This window comes from Oryzias latipes, chromosome 11 (assembly GCF_053564925.1).
Source record: "Oryzias latipes strain Hd-rR chromosome 11, Olatipes_Hd-rR_3.1".
Taxonomy (NCBI): domain Eukaryota; kingdom Metazoa; phylum Chordata; class Actinopteri; order Beloniformes; family Adrianichthyidae; genus Oryzias; species Oryzias latipes.
In genome coordinates this window covers 27,265,957-27,281,881 of record NC_136247.1, presented here as the reverse complement: position 1 = coordinate 27,281,881, position 15,925 = coordinate 27,265,957, and the positions used below count along the sequence as shown (strand labels likewise).

Here is a 15,925-nt window from a genome sequence, read left to right as displayed (position 1 = left end):
AAAACCAAATATTTTAGCATTAATTAGACTCGGTGGAATGGGAGAAAAAAGGTGAGAAGACATAAAGATCAAATCCAGACGATAAGGAGATTATTTCATCTAATGAAATGGAACGTTTTATAACTTGGTTAAACGTTAACCAAGCAGTAAAAGTACCACGCCTGGTTTTGATCCACAAGCATAAAAACAAAGATATTTTATAGAAAAAGCTCCAGCGTGACCCGGGTGTAGTTCTCGGACTCTCCTGCTGGTGTCGCTGTGCGCCATCTTTTCGGCTGCGAGGAGCCGACGTTCAATTCCGCGGGCAACGAGCCCGTTTGTTTCGTGCAAATAGTAGCGAAACTTTACATCTATTCTCAGTTTCTTTGCACAAATATGACTTTTGGAAATCTTTCTTTTTTTTTACAGGACATGAGGCTAAAAATCAGACACGAACGAAGCTGCAGCAGAGGTTTTCTGAGGTCAAGCGGAGGATCAAACAGGTGTTACAAGAGTCCTTGAATACCATCACTTCTCCTCCTTATTATTCATAAATCAGTCAAATATTTGCCCAGAGGATTCGTAAAACTGAAATGAGCAAGAAAACATGTGATAACTTTAACTCCAAATGAGAAGAAACTGTGTTTTTTTGCGTGAAAAAACATAAATGATAATGTATATAAATAAAGTGGAGTTGAACCACAGCCGTTCATTCTCCGAGCAAATCAGATCTGCGCTGCTGGAGGAGAAGTGCAGCGGCGGCTCCAAACCCCCAGCCTCCCCCAGCGACGCCACAAAAAAAGAAAAAAAAAAATCCAACTTTTCTGTGCATCTCCACGTCACACGCACGCGCACCATAAATTTGGCATCCTATGCAAATGTATGCTGACGTAAAAGATCATGTGGTTTTTGTCGTCGAGCCCCCCTATGAGCAACGAGGAGGTTTTCTTTTTTTTTTTTTCTCCTCTCTACTGTTGTCTTTAGGTTAGCTATGCTACAATCTTTACTGTAACGCAGCGCTAGCTATATGCGCCGCGCGCGGCTCCACTCGGGATATCTGGACATAATCAACTTCCAGCCGCTCGCTCCTCGCTCCCGCAGCCCGCACACAGGTAGGACCCGCGGGGAAACTTCTTTATTTCTTCAACTCCCGGTGGCGAATTGGGACCAAAGTGAACGCAAAAGTGAAGTTATTTAAGCGGCTTGTTTGCAGCCAGACTAGCCGCCTGCCTGCCTGCCTGCCCGGGCGGCTGCGGCTGCTGCTAGCGGACGTCCCCTCCATCACAGCCTCTCTCTGAGTGGGAATCACCTCGCTATCACCCAGCAAACCTCCGCGGCAGGCAAAGTAGAATCCAAACTATTTCATATTTATCTCGGGTAACTTTTAGGACCGGGCGCTCCGCTGCTCGATTCCAGAGTAGTTGACAGACAAGTGAATGTCATCCGGTTCGCTATGTTTTTGTTTTTTTTCTGGAGAGGGGGGAACCAACTTTAACCGTCCCCCCTCCACCCAAGGGGGAGAGTGCCTATAATAAATTTATTAGCCAGTTAGGCTAACCGTTAGCCGCTTAGCCCCCGCGAAGGACGGGCAACCCGGCGGGGCTAGGGGGCTTTAGCGTTAGCCTTTCCCCCCGCGCGCGCGCGGCTGCGATGTTGTCCTTTCATGTCGGGAAAGCCATTTGTTTTGGCTGGCTCCCTCTTCACTTCTTCTTCCTCCACTCGGAGACGGTGTGAGTCAGCACAGACGAGAAGAAAAGTAGTGCGGGGAATTTGTTTTTCATTAAGAAAAAGCACAAAACCAGCCAGTCATTCGGTGGTAAACAAGGCGGTAGTTTGGGTTTTCCGTGTCGGTTCGAGTGTTGTTTATGTCGGAGGGTTCGAGCGGGGCTAGCTAGCAGCCTGGCTGGGTCATCTGAGGTGAAGTCCCCGTCAGCGGGCTGGATTGAAAACAGCCTCCGTTTTTCTCACTTTTCTGCGTTAACTTTACTTGAACATTCCTGAAAAAAAACACTCGCTTCTCAAACACTTAAACATAAAGTATAGATGTTGTAAAGAAAGAAAAAAAACTCTCGTTTCGAACATTTAAAATGCCCTAATAATATAGAAACTGCGATTCAAGTTATGCAGGTTTTAATCGTTTTACGACTGTGATTTTTTTAAAACCGTTTTGGTGACTTTATGTCAGATTTATGGCTGACTTTGTATTTATTTTATTTTTTATTTTCTGGTCTACATTCTCTCAGTTGGTTTGTTGAGTGCCTTCCTCCTCCTGGAGCTTCTTTCAACAGTTTTCCTGCCCCAAACCCTCCATAGAGCATCACTATATGAACTTAAATGAACTAAAAATGAATCCAGCACAAATGTGTTGACTTAACCCTCGGGTCGAAACTGACCCGATGGGTCAATTTAACCCTTATACACAATATAAGGGTTCAAAAGTGTTTTGGGCCCGCTCTGGGTCAATTCGGGTCCATTTTGACCCGAACACAATGTAAGGGTTAAAAAGTGTTTGGGCAAGCTCTGGGTCAATTCGGGTCCATTTTGACCCGAACACAATATAAGGGTTGAAAAGTGTTTTGGGCCCGCTCTGGGTCAATTCGGGTCCATTTTGACCTGAAAACAATATAAGGGTTAAAAAGTGTTTTGTGCCCGCTCTGGGTCAATTCGGGTCCATTTTGACCCGAACACAATATAAGGGTTAAAAAGTGTTTTGAGCCCGCTCTGGGTCAATTCGGGTCCATTTTGACCCGAACACAATATAAGGGTTGAAAAGTGTTTTGGGCCCGCTCTGGGTCAATTCGGGTCCATTTTGACCTGAAAACAATATAAGGGTTAAAAAGTGTTTTGTGCCCGCTCTGGGTCAATTCGGGTCCATTTTGACCCGAACACAATATAAGGGTTAAAAAGTGTTTTGAGCCCGCTCTGGGTCAATTCGGGTCCATTTTGACCCGAACACAATATAAGGGTTAAAAAGTGTTTTGAGCCCGCTCTGGGTCAATTCGGGTCCGTTTGACCCGAGCACAACATAAGGGTTAAAAAGTGTCCTCATAATTCTGCACTCATTCACCTCAGGTTTTCCAAAATCCCGTTTCAAACCTTGCTGCATTCACCTTGCATTATTACATAATGAGGCGAATGCTGTTACCTCCATTCAAACAGGACAAATAATAAAAAAAAAAATCTTTGTTTTGGTCGTTGGAGGGACACAGGAGGAGGATTTTTGTTGGGTTTGGATGAACAGGTGTGCAAACGGAATCTGGGCAGGTTCTAGCCTCCGCCACATCCCTGACAGTGTGCCTGAAGTGTGTCTTGGCTCTTGGATGTCACTGGAGAGACTCATCTTTGGCAGCAGCTCCTCCTCTTCCTCCCTTCTCTATACTGCCCGGTGACAGCGTTAGCATTCATTTTTCCACAGCTGCTCCCCTGTATGTGTGTCAGATTATTACTATCTTAAAAAAAACCCATAAAACTACTAACTTCCCATTGCCTGTTCTGGTTCCTAATCACATTTCCGTCTCTTTGACCGACTTTTTGTCTCATATTTTGCTGCTATTGTATCTGTGCCGTGTCAGGCTTTTTAATCCTATGATATGGATGCAGGGATCAGTCAGTCATGCTGCCAGTCTCCGAATCAGAGTGCGCTCGCTTGTTCTCTGGCTGCTGCTTATTTGTCGCAAAGATGCACGCACACACAGTCGCACCACGTCGCTCGCTTGCCCTTTTCCTTCTTTGCTTCTGCTCACGCACACCGGCTTTTTACTTTTCTTTTTTTCCTTTTTATTTATTTGTTGGCACAAACGAAGCTAATTCCTAGGAAGTGCAGCCTTGATTTGCTCTTGCCACCTGACCTGTTACTGTAACCCGCGATTCCCTACTCACTCCTCAGTGAGTTCTTTATTTCACCATTTAAGCTGTTCACATCATTGGTTTTTTATGGCAGAAAATTGCTGCTCTGCTCATTTTGTTTTTATTATTTGCGGCGATAGAGAAAGGACCCCATCCTGGGTTTGTGTTACCCTCTGTGGCATTCAGTCATGAGGACTCATGACAGCCATAAGAGCCTGGCGCACACTCACATCCAGGCTACGCTACGCCCCTTTATTGCTCCGTCTTACACACATGCGAAGCCTACTTTTTATTTCACTCACACTACAACACACATGTATTTTCAGTGTTGTTGGTGCTTTATGACACAGTGAGAGGCTGCGTGTGTGGGTGTGTGTTTTGGATAGAGAGTATGAGTATGCCGGGTGTACATGAGTGAAGTGTGTGTGTGTTGGGGGGGCGTGTTAGTGTTTGTGTGGTGAGTCACAGGAGAGCATGGGTTGGCCAGATACTGCGTGTGTGTGTGTGTGTGTGTGTGTGTGTGTGTGTGTGTGTGTGTGTGTTTGTGCATGTGTTAGCATCCAACCTGTCTCGCTGCTGGAGCTCTTCACGGGAAAGCTCAACATATGAGCTGGCTGTATCGGATCGGCGCTGCTTGTTGGATCAAAAGCACTTTCATTCCAGAATTAAACTTCACATTTTTCACCTGAGCCAGTTTTTTTTTAAACGACTAAACTGTAAATGGGTTTTAACTTTACATTACAGAATGAAAGGGAAGTAACACTCTCCCCATTGACGCTGCGGTGACTGCAGGTTGGATTGGTGGCATGAATTCAATGCAGCTGCGAAAGGAATGGCGTATAAACTCATGTCAAACAACCGAGTCATTTACTCCAGTGCTGCAGTCCCAGAAAAATGGGAAGCAAACAAAAGATCGACAACAACTGAAATCAATGTGTTTTGAAATTATAGATAAAATATATACAAGATAAAGTTAATTAAAGCAAAAAGGAAAAGTCTGTGATGGTACGACAGAATGGTTAACAACAGGAGTCTGTAGTAAAAAAAGAAGGACCCCACCATTCTTTTTTTTTTTTTCAATGGGTTGCTGTTGCTTGAAGGTAGAGAAATCGCCTCCCAGTTGGTTGATGGTTTGATTTCTAGCTCCAGCAGTCACATTTTGAAGTGTCCTTGTGCGAGGACAATGAACCCTTGGTTGCCTTTAATGGGTTAGGTTAAGCGGTGTGGCCGCTCCCCCATTGGTGTGTAAATGGGTGGATGAGTAGCATTTGTAAAAGCAATTTGAGTGCCAGTTGGTAGAAAAGTATGTAAGTTTTCCCGGAGCATAATTTAAAAATAAAAGTCAAAACCATAAATGCTTTTTCATTTTCAAAATGAAGCTGCATTTGTTGACTCAAAATTAAAAAGAAAAAGCAATCCGCCTGACCGCTTCTGCTTATTCTGTCGCCCCGCCTCCCCCCTGGAAATGCTCACTGGTATTGAGTTTTGCTACAGTTTTTGGGGGGTGGATGTGAAAACGCAAATGCCATCCCATCTTTGCATTTTCACTTTAATTATGTCACAGAATGAGCGATGATAAAGAAGAAAAGGAAAAAGCATTATAAAGGATTGCTTTTTTGTTTTAATTTAGTCATTTGATGTAGCTTTATTTTGAAAATGAAAAAGCATTTCTGTTAATCCATTTTAATTGTCAAATTTGACATTTCTAAATGAATTTTGCTACACATTTACCAGAGAACTTTTTGAAAATGAAATGTCAAATACCATTTTCTTTATCATTTTAAGTAAGTGACAGAATAAGCTATGTTGAAGAAGAAAATGAAAAAGCTTTTTCCTTTTAATTTTGAGTCAAAAAATGCAGCTTCATTTTGAAAATGAAAAAGCATTTCTGGTTTGACTTTTCTTTTTAATTATGCTACAGAATCGCTTCCATAGAAAAGCACTATACATGCAGACAGTTTACCATTTTGCCATAAAGCACAGTAGAGTTTCACACTTTGCCACCGTAAGTGGTTTATCTTCTCCCCTAATATGTAAACACAATAACAAAGAACAGTTATCAGCCAGAGAAATGTATTTATTTTATTAACTCTCAAAATTGAAGCAAACCTAGAAGTAGCAAAAAATTGCAGTTCCTCAGATGACCATTGGGGACTGGAGGCAGAAGAAAAGATTTCCCATCAGTTTCATGTTTCCAACTTGGCAATGCGTGTTTAAGTGACCAAATTCCAATGAAAAGTCAATGTAAATATGCATTAATAGGCATTTTGGACCTTCTAAACCCTCGTTTTCATGCATCACTACGCAAGTTTTAAGTCAGTTTTGAAGACTCTACGTCTAATATGCACATGGATTGGACACGCATTGAAAGTTAAACCAGTTGAACTTTTACCAATTAGGGGCTCTCCTGTAGTAGTTATGTATGGACGGCATTCATTTTAGTTCACGATAGTGGGAACCGTTTTAAATATTGATCATGGAGGAGGAGTGATTGCTGTTTTTGCATAACCAGAATTGTATGACAAGTCTTTCGTTTATCGGAATAGAGCTGTGAAAGAAAAGCCTGGAGCAAGATTCGCAAGATTTACAACGCTTTGGCGTTTTGGACCAAGCCACTCTCTACTAGTATGTGTGCTAGTATCGGTTAGTGACGGTTCAATGTGAACACCATATGCTAAAAGCACATTCAGGTACATCCCCGGACTTCAGCTATTTGTGTAATTTTTGCAATTCCAACAGATTCTGAATCAGGGAACGGAGTTTTGCACTGGTACACCTGTGAACATAAAACAGCTGATCCAGACGCACTTTACGGTAGTAGCATTTTGCTTTTCACAGCTTCAGAATCTGTTGGAATTATGTAAATCTCGTTAATGGTTGTAGAGTTCAGTGGCTCTAAGAGTGCATCTTATTTCATGTTGCTTTCGAGAGCTCCGGTATTATAGAGTTACCTGGGGAACAGCAAAGTTGCTTGGCTCCATTTAGGTTTTAGAAACTCTCTTTAGAAACCTATAGGAAGCAGCATATACTACTTTTACAGTTAATAAAGATCCATGGTCTTACTAAGGGCAACACCCTTTGACAGTGGTCCTTTCAGCCTTGTCTTCTATAATTTTGCCGTCCATAAGAGTCTTTTGTTTAACTACTACTATGAGGTTGGTGGAGATTGCAGCTGGAAGACCTTGAAGTAGGAAATACAAATAGTTGCACAATTTTGTTAGTTTTGAGGTTGAGCTGGTATCATTTTCAGCTACAAAGATCTGGTGCTGCAGCTGTACAGTGACTGAGTTCTTTAAGATTTGTTTTCTTGATGAACAAAGGAAAACGAGGCTTGTTTTTAGTTCACGGAACTGGAAAAAAAAGAATATTCTCCACTATTTTTCTCATCATCACTTCCCAAATGTGCTGGAAAAAGGCAAAAAAGCTGTGAAAGTTGAAGGCCAAGTTTGCACTTTTTGTCTCTGTGATAATGATATCTCTCGGAGCATTCGTGAATAATTTTTCCAGTGTGGTGGTTTGCATTTTCCTGTTGAAAGTAGACACTGTAATCAAGAAAACCTGTTGCCTTAAGGATGTTTATGTAGTGTGTGGCTGTGTTTAGGAAGGTTGTTTGTGAAGGTTGATAGCATCATCTTAAAAGTATCCCAGCGGTCTGTCTTCCATGCATATCGGCCTCTTTTCCAGTTTAATTAGTCCAAAGTTTCGGCCGACCACATTTGAAGCCACTTTTAGGGTCGATAGCAGTTTGTGGTACTTAAGCCCCTTGTGGCATTGCTATTTACACACCATCCATCAGTTTCAAGACTTCTCAAGAACTAGACCATCACAACTTTGCTGGTTTATTTACTCTCTTCTCAAAGAGAGAACGGTGAGCACAAGTAAATATTTTTATGTGGAGTTTTTTCAAAGTGAAACAAAGTTGTGTATAGTATTTTCCACAGTTTCTGCAGCTTTTATGTTTTTTATTTGTCAATTAAGGCCATGGATGTTCAATCAATACCTGATAGGAATTGTTGAGGGGTTTAAACCATGCAAATGTCAACAGAGCAGCAACATTTTAAACACAGATGTCAGAGTAGCTTTGGGTACACACAACTGCTCCTTCAAAAGGTTTTCGGATAAAACTTTTAAAATAAAAAATAAAAATCTTCAAATTTTGCAGACAAAAAAAGAACAGAAATGCTTGTTTAATAGACCACATGAAATGCTAATTGGCTAGTTAATACAGAGATGATTGGATGCTAGTCCATAAGGTGTTTTTGACATATTTGTCCTTTGTAACAAAACCAGAGGAATTAAAACAAGTTAAAGATAAATATACTTTATTGTAAACAGTATAATCTGTGATTATACGGAATAAAATACCATTGTCTTTCAATCTACTGGATCTCCATGTATTTGGTAATTATAAATTCAGAACAAAAAATGTGGTTATTTTTAGTAATTTATAACCATAAATTGATTTTAAGCTCATCTCTGTTGAAAATCATATATTTATTTTAGTCAAGTTCTTTCACATTTTAACTCTTAAGTCTCACAACTAGATTTATTTTGACAGTTTTTACAGCATCAAGTAATAAAACCCAAACTAGGTTGATGGAAAAAGAACAAAACATAGTGGATGTTGCTTGATGAGGTGAACCTTCATCTACATTTTTTTTAATTAAATCAGTAATTATTGAGATTTTCTTTTACACTTTGAAATAATCACAACAGTATTATTAGTTTTTCCTGTATCCAGCCTTTTAACTCAAATATAACTGGTCATTATTCACATCCCCTACTTACAAGTTAATGTGCAGCAAAAATCAATTCTTTAAATAAATTGGTATTAAATTATACAAAAAATATTTTTATGTTGACCTACTTTTGCATTTCTTCTTCAGCGCTCCAAACTGTGGATGTTGGATCAGCGTGGCTTCACAAAGTTCATGGCCCATGTGTTCACTTTAAAGACATAATGGGGCAACTCTGTCTCACAGCTCTTCCTCTTGGTTGTGTGCCAATGATTTGTAGTCAGCGTAAGAAGGCAGCAGCCATTTTTACAATATTTCAAGTTAATTTCCCCAAAACTGTCCATTAACCCGACTTTCAGAATCCATAAAAACTCCCATTTTGAAGTTCATTTTATCAATGAGTCAACGATGAATTATGCATGTGGACATTTAGCTTGCACTCTTGGTAGATTTGTTATGATTTGAAATTGATTAAACTCTAAAAAAAACATTGTAATTAAAATTTTCTTGAAGTGCAAAGATGACAGTCCATCAAGCAGAAACATTTCTTCTTTGGAAGATATGGAAGAGAAGTTGGAAATTCAATTACAGCCATGCGCGGATCTGCCATCAACTTTTGTTGACACCCCTGACAGTTTGTCTTTTATGTTGTTTCTGGCTGTGGTAATGGAAGATGACTTTGTTTTTAAGTTTGTCTTGCTTGGTTGTTTTTTTTTTACTCACTGAACGAGTCAATTAGCAGACCAAAAACTCCAAGTAATCAAAAGACTCGATACTTGAAAGTGCTAGTCTATGATAACCGAGGCTCACAGCAGGCATTTCTGAATGATTCAGCACCAAAGCAATTTTAGTATTGATTTTTCCTTTTACCCAGCTCACGTCAGACATTTGATGGATATCTGAACAAGTCATCTGGAAGTCCATTCCCATTACGCCACCATCCTGAAGCGATCATTTGGGTTTAACAACCTGAACCAGCATCTTCCAGACACTTTGAGGCTGAACAGAAAAATCTCAGACTTCTAACTTTGTGATCAAGACTGAGCAGCATTTCTCCAAATATATTCTGCTGACTTTTAGTGTCTGTTCTAAATCCACCATCTTTAGGGAGTCTAAAAGATATACATTATTTAGAATATTGATCTGAGTGCTTTTGTATTAGTTACTCAAACTTTAACCAATACAGAATTTGATTTTATTCTTTTTTTTATTATTTAGCTTGATAAGGGAAAAGGTTGGGAATTAATGGGGAAATTCCAGAATTGATTGTTTAGGTGTAGATGTTAAAGATTTGATTCAACTTAAAATTTAATTTGGCTTCCATTAAGTGTGAATTATTTTTGTTTTGTTTTGTTTGGTTTGGTTTCAAGAAATCTTTCACAGAACAAGCGTTTCAAATTCAACAAAGGCGAAAATTTCATGAATAGAAATTCTTACATTAAAAAAACTCATCAATCATAAAAGCTGTTTTTGTTCTGAAAAAGAAAGAAATGGTTTTAAAGAAAAATCTGTCCATGGATTTTGATAAATCACCTTGTATAAATAAACATCATTTTTCAAAACCAAACCTTAACTATAATATTTAATTTGAATAGTTTGGGGGTTTATTTTTTGTTTTGTGTGGTCTCAAAATGTGTTTTCTATGCTGTATAAAATAATTTAATACATGCCATATTTAAAAAGTGTTTTGTGGAAGGATAATAGAACATTTTATGATTTAAAAAAAACACTCTTTTAATCATTTTTATTTTAAAGTAACTCATATAAGTTAAATTAAAATGAGATATTTTCTTGTTTCACTGTCTTAAAAAAGAAAAAGAAAATGTGTGCATGTATACAAGAAAAAACAGGTAAAGTAAGTGGGTGTGTGCTTGTTAATATTAATGCAAAATGATGGAAGGAAGGGAAAAAAAAGATTCCTCCTTTTCGTATTCAGGAGGAGCGGCAAAGGAAGCATGTCTGAGTCCATCCCTGCAGGGAGTTGTGTGACTAGAAAATCAAAGCAACAGTAAACACGTCGTCCTCCACATGATGAAGTGTCTGTCCAAGCCAATCACTGACAAATGTGTCGCCTCGTTCCTGAGCTGGTGCAGCAGTTTCCCCCTCTGGGCCAATCAGTTTAACATCGATCTGTAGTTGAGTGCCGCCCACAGCTTCATCAGCAGCATCTGAAGCCGCACAGAGGAAGGGCACGGGATGCTAGACAAGCAGATGCAGCTCAAATGGAAATTATGGAAACTACACATGTGAGTCCGGCTCCGTGTCTATGGACCAAAAAAATACAGATATGATGCACACCTGGTTATTGATTAACGAAAAACGTTAAAAAACATATTTTCCTTCCAAAACGGAAAATTTTTTAACCAGAAAAAACATAAATATAATCGAAATAAATGAAATCCAATGATTATTTTACATTTTTGTTAATGCAAACTTTCAAAATAAAATAAAGAACAGTGACACTAAATGTCCTTCATAGATGTGGTATTTTTCACTGTGATGGCACATCTGTCACAACAAACGCACAGATTGGTGTAATTTAGGTCAAGCTTTTTGGAAATTGAATAACTTTAAATGATTAAAATGTTCTTATTATTTAGTTAGGACCTTTAAAAAAAAAAAGAAGAAGATAAAGTTTTCATTTCATTCCCCAATCACCAACTACAAGCCAATTTCTTTCATTTTTTGGGTGGAAGTCATCAAAGCAGATGCTGTGTTTGTTACTGCTGCGTATACCATCATATTTCTCTGTTTCGCCTTTCACCAAGAAGTCATTTTTATTCATGAATAGAGAGAGGCCTGCTTATTTTCTCATTAAAGCCTGCAGTGTCTGCCTTTCTCAATTACTAAACACATGAGTGACCAGCAGCACTGATGGGCAAGTCAAAAAGAAAATCTTTAGATTAGCTCCCCCCCTTCCCAACTATGAATTGTTAAGGACCCCCCCTCCCCTTTTTCTGGTCTGCATCGTTAATTTAAAGCTTGTTTCAGAACCTCATTTATTCTGAAAAGCTCACTGAGCACAGTTGCCCCTTTTTCATCAGATTCCTCATTGATATTCATGTGTTTCCTCGTGTTCACATCTGGGGGCCGAGCGAAAACATCACAGGCCCGTTTCACGACAAGCTCCTCCAGGAGATGAACTCGCCTTGCGTAGGAGAACTTTGGCTCTACATTTTTAATGCTGTGGAGATGTTTCCCAGTGATTCCAGATCTTCCCAGATGGTTCACACTCCAAGCCAACAACTATGCAGGCGAGAAGCTTTCGCTCCGAATCTGCCTCGGACTGTTATTTACTCTTTATCTCGGCTCCTTTTTGACAGAAAATCCTCTGCTGAGCTGCCTGAAACTGCTGAGACAAAGTGCAAACCTCAGCTGCAGGCACTAATGAACAGGCTAGCTGTGTGGCAGGAAATTCAGATATTTCTGTTGGGTTACTAAGACGCCATAATTCTCACTGTCAAAGATTTTGACACGTTTGTTTATTTGTGAATTCATGTCACATATTTGTTGCTTCAATGTGAGAAGTCTATTTTACGTTCCCAAATTGAAGATGAATGTATTAATGTCAGCTGCAAGTCAAAATACGAAGCTGCTGTCTGCTTTACCACAATTTCAAGGCTTTTGTTGTCAGACAACTTGACATTTTGAGAACTAGTCTACTGGAATTCTTAAAGATTTCGGAAGCGATAAAACAATTTTTGACTTTCGAAGTGGTTCGTAGACAGAAAATACAAAATATTAATTGATATGTCACAAAGACCGAGCTTTCAGGGAGACAATTTGTGTGGAAATACTTTGCAACATATCATTTGTCAAAGCCACCTTTAGGGGGAAAGGTTTAAAGGTGTCACTAATCATATAATTCATCAGTGTTTAATAGAGCTGTGCGTAGAATTGGATACTTTTTAAGCACTGACTGAATTGCCCCAATACTATTGAGTATCAACAGAGGAATTTTCATTCAATGACACATTTTTAAGCTATTGGTCCAGGTCAGCGGGTTTGTAAATGTTCAGACGATGTTCAACAGCAACAAGTTTTAAATGTACCAAATTATTTAGGTCCTGTTTGAATTATGTTAGACCGGGGAAAGGTGGTTGGCCATCTCTTGGTGGGTGGAGTATCCCTGCCCCAAGTGGAGGAGTTTAAATACATTGGGGTCTTGTTCATGAGTGAGGGAAGACCGGAGCGCAAGATTGACAGGCGGATCGGAGCGGCGTCCGTAGTTATGCGGTCGCTGTATCGGTCCGTTGTGGTGAAGAGAGAGCTGAGCTAAAAAGCAAAGCTCTCAATTTACCAGTCGATCTTCGTTCCAATACTCACCTATGGTCATGAGCTATGGGTCATGACCGAAAGAACGAGGTCCCGAATACAAGCAGCTGAAATGAGCTTCCTCCGTAGGGTTGCTGGGTTCTCCCTTAGAGATAGGGTGAGAAGCTCGGTCACCCGCAGAGAGCTCGGAGTAGAACCGCTTCTCCTCCACATCGAAAGGAGCCAGTTGAGGTGGCTCGGGCATCTAGTCCGGATGTCTCCTGGACGCCTCCCTGGAGAGGTGTTTCGGGCATGTCCCACTGGGCGGAGGCCCCGGGGAAGACCCAGGACACTTTGGAGAGACTATATCTCCCGACTGGCCTGGGAACGCCTCGGGTCCCTCCAGAGGAGCTGGAGGAAGTGGCTGGGGCGAAGAAAGTCTGGGCATCTCTGCTCAGTCTGCTGCCCCCGCGACCCGGTCCCGGATAAGCGGAGGAAGATGGATGGATGGATGAATTATGTTAAAACTAATATTGATTGTTGGAAACATTTTGTTCCTTTAGCGTTTGTTTCTTTGTATGATTGGCTTAAGGGATAAACCCGTAAAAAGAGTTAACACTTGGAGACAGACTGGTTCAGACTGGACACATTTGGTTCGCTTAAAGTGAACCAGAGTTCGTTTCCCAGATAATCCGAAACAAATGATCAATTTCAATACACCCAAGCGAATCCTGGTCCGGGACCAGGAACTGCTTTCAGACCCATCTTTGGAGGTGGTCCCGGTTTGTTTCCAAATGCACTGATGTTCAGTTTAGGAGCGGAACAACTGGACCAAAAGGGCCACCATAGCCGGTCGTCACGTGATATAAACAGAGTAGGAATGAAGCAACCGATGAGCCGCGGACAAAGAAGGCTTGGGTTTGAATCCTGGCTTGGACCTTTCTGTGTAGAGTTTGCATGTTCTCATGTGTGGGTTTTCTCCTGGCTCTCTGGCCTCCCACAGTCCAAAAACATACTTTATGGGTCAAGTGGTGACTCTAAATTGTCGTTAGATGTGAATTTGAGCGAAGGTCATGTGATGGACTAGCAACCTGTCTAGAGTGTAACATGCCTCTCTGCCTGACAATTGCTTGGAAAGGGTCTTTGTGACCCCAAAAGAGATGGGGCAGCTTTAGAAAATGCCTCGATGGATTTTGGTGAAATAACAAACCCCCAATTATTTATTGGTTTATTTATTGATGTTCTTTGTGCCACAACAGTCCAGTTGTGTTTAAAGATCCATCTAAGGGTTTAGTTTTACTTATTAAGAACTGTGGTGGAAAAAGGGGTATTTGGTCAAGTCTGTGGGTCATGTCCTTGGAAACAAGCCCACATTGTGTCCTTCCCACCTCCGTGCTTTACTACTGTTAAGCATTGAGGTGATGAGCTCCTAAATATCTCCAATTTCCTCTCATCTGTCGGTAGATATCGTCTTAGAAAATCTGCTTTTTTTTATACTATTTTTGAAAAGCAATCTTATTCCTGAAAGATTTCCTCACACTCTTCTAATTTTTTTAGGGAAAGAGAATGGAGCTTTACCCAAAGGTACTTCAGAAATGTGCTGCTATCAAGTTATCAATTTGTTGTAGCTAAGAGAGAAATGAGTCACTGAATTTAAATTAAAGAATAAATATTAAGGACTGTGGCACTTTTAAAGCCCAAGGTTATTAATTTTGGTGTCGTAATGGAGGGTTTCTGTCCTTTGAAGGTTGTGTGAGAGGCGGAGCAGCTCTGCGTGTTACAGCTGTGAGGCTTTTTGCAAACACAGAGCTGCGCCCAGTAGCCATGTTGGGAAAATTTGACGGTAAAAGCCTTCTGCAGTTGTTGCAGGCAGTTATTTTCAGTGGTGCAACAAGTGGTTTACGTGTGAGAAACACAATTAATCAGTCAAAACGTGGTGGAAGAAGTGAAATTCGCTTTGTTCGCTTAGCTTTTCCCGTCATCTACATGGGCCCATGCAGTCTTAAGCATAGCAGGCATCAGCAGCGGGTTGTGCAAAAGAAGTAAACGGTTATTATTTTCAGGCACTTCCTACTCAATTCCTTAAACTGCAGTTTTTTCCTCTTTTTTTTTCTAAATCTGTTAGGTTTTGGTGGGTACAGTTCCAAAGTGTTTGGGAAATGTTCAATTTAAGCAGCTTTCTTATTCATTTGTTCGTAACTGGTTACATTTAAGCAGACCGTTGTAAAAACTCATTTTGGTGTTACTTCAGTGGCTTTAAAAGTTTGCACCCCTCATTTTTTTTAGCTGTTTCTTAGCTTTACAGGGGGGGGGGGATTTAAACCTTCCATCTTTTCAGTATTCTTCTTTTCTTGGTTGTGGGGCAGACCTTCCTCTCTCCAGCTCTTCCGGGACTATACCAATGCACTTACAGTCCAGTCCAGAGGTATAATCTGTCCGTCTCCTGGCCTCCTCCCAGTTTGACGTGCCCACAACGCCTCACTAGGTAGGTGGCTTCCTCGCCGGATGTTCAAACCCCCTCAACTCTTTGGGATGTGGAGGAGTGGTGGCTTTACTTTGAATTCCTCTAAAATGGTTGAGCTCGGTGCAGCCGATACTTACGGGAGACCTCAACCACCCGGCCAAGGTTTCTCATTTCCACCACCTGTATCTGTAATGGGACCTGATTCACGGCCCACAGTTTGAGAGCAAAGGTGAGAGTAGAAATTTAGATTAACCGGTAAGTCAAGGGCTTTGTCTTTTGACTCAACCTTTGGACTCCTACAAAATTCATAGTATTGCAGAGAGAAATCACGCCATCTGTAAATCTTATGATCCATCTTTCATGCAGTCATGAACAGAATGCCCACATGGAAGTGAGTCATTGCTAACCTGGAGTGTAATTTAAACACTTTTTTTAAACCTACTGAAGCTATTTAGCTGAATTACAGATTCATAATGGATCACTTTGAGGATTGCATAGAGCCACAGGGATTTATTGACTTTTCAAGGCAAAGTTGTGATTATAAATGCATTTTTTTGCCTCTGCATTACTTATTTCCAACACAGATTTAGCTTTTCGAGCGATTTAAAGATGCCACTGCTGAGCATTTGCTCTCAGTTTTAAAATG

The 15,925-nt window shown here is 40.6% G+C and overlaps 1 protein-coding gene across 2 annotated transcripts in view; it reads left to right on the top strand.

The window, feature by feature from the left end:
• The first annotated feature begins 626 nt into the window (after positions 1-626).
• Positions 627-15,925, top strand: part of LOC101174441 (zinc fingers and homeoboxes protein 2) — a 149,033-nt gene continuing 133,734 nt past the window's right edge. For both annotated transcript variants that reach the window (XM_078955109.1, XM_023960308.2), the window contains exon 1: positions 627-1,091. The gene's annotated coding sequence lies outside the window, so the exon portion shown is untranslated. The remainder of the gene's footprint in view (positions 1,092-15,925) is intronic.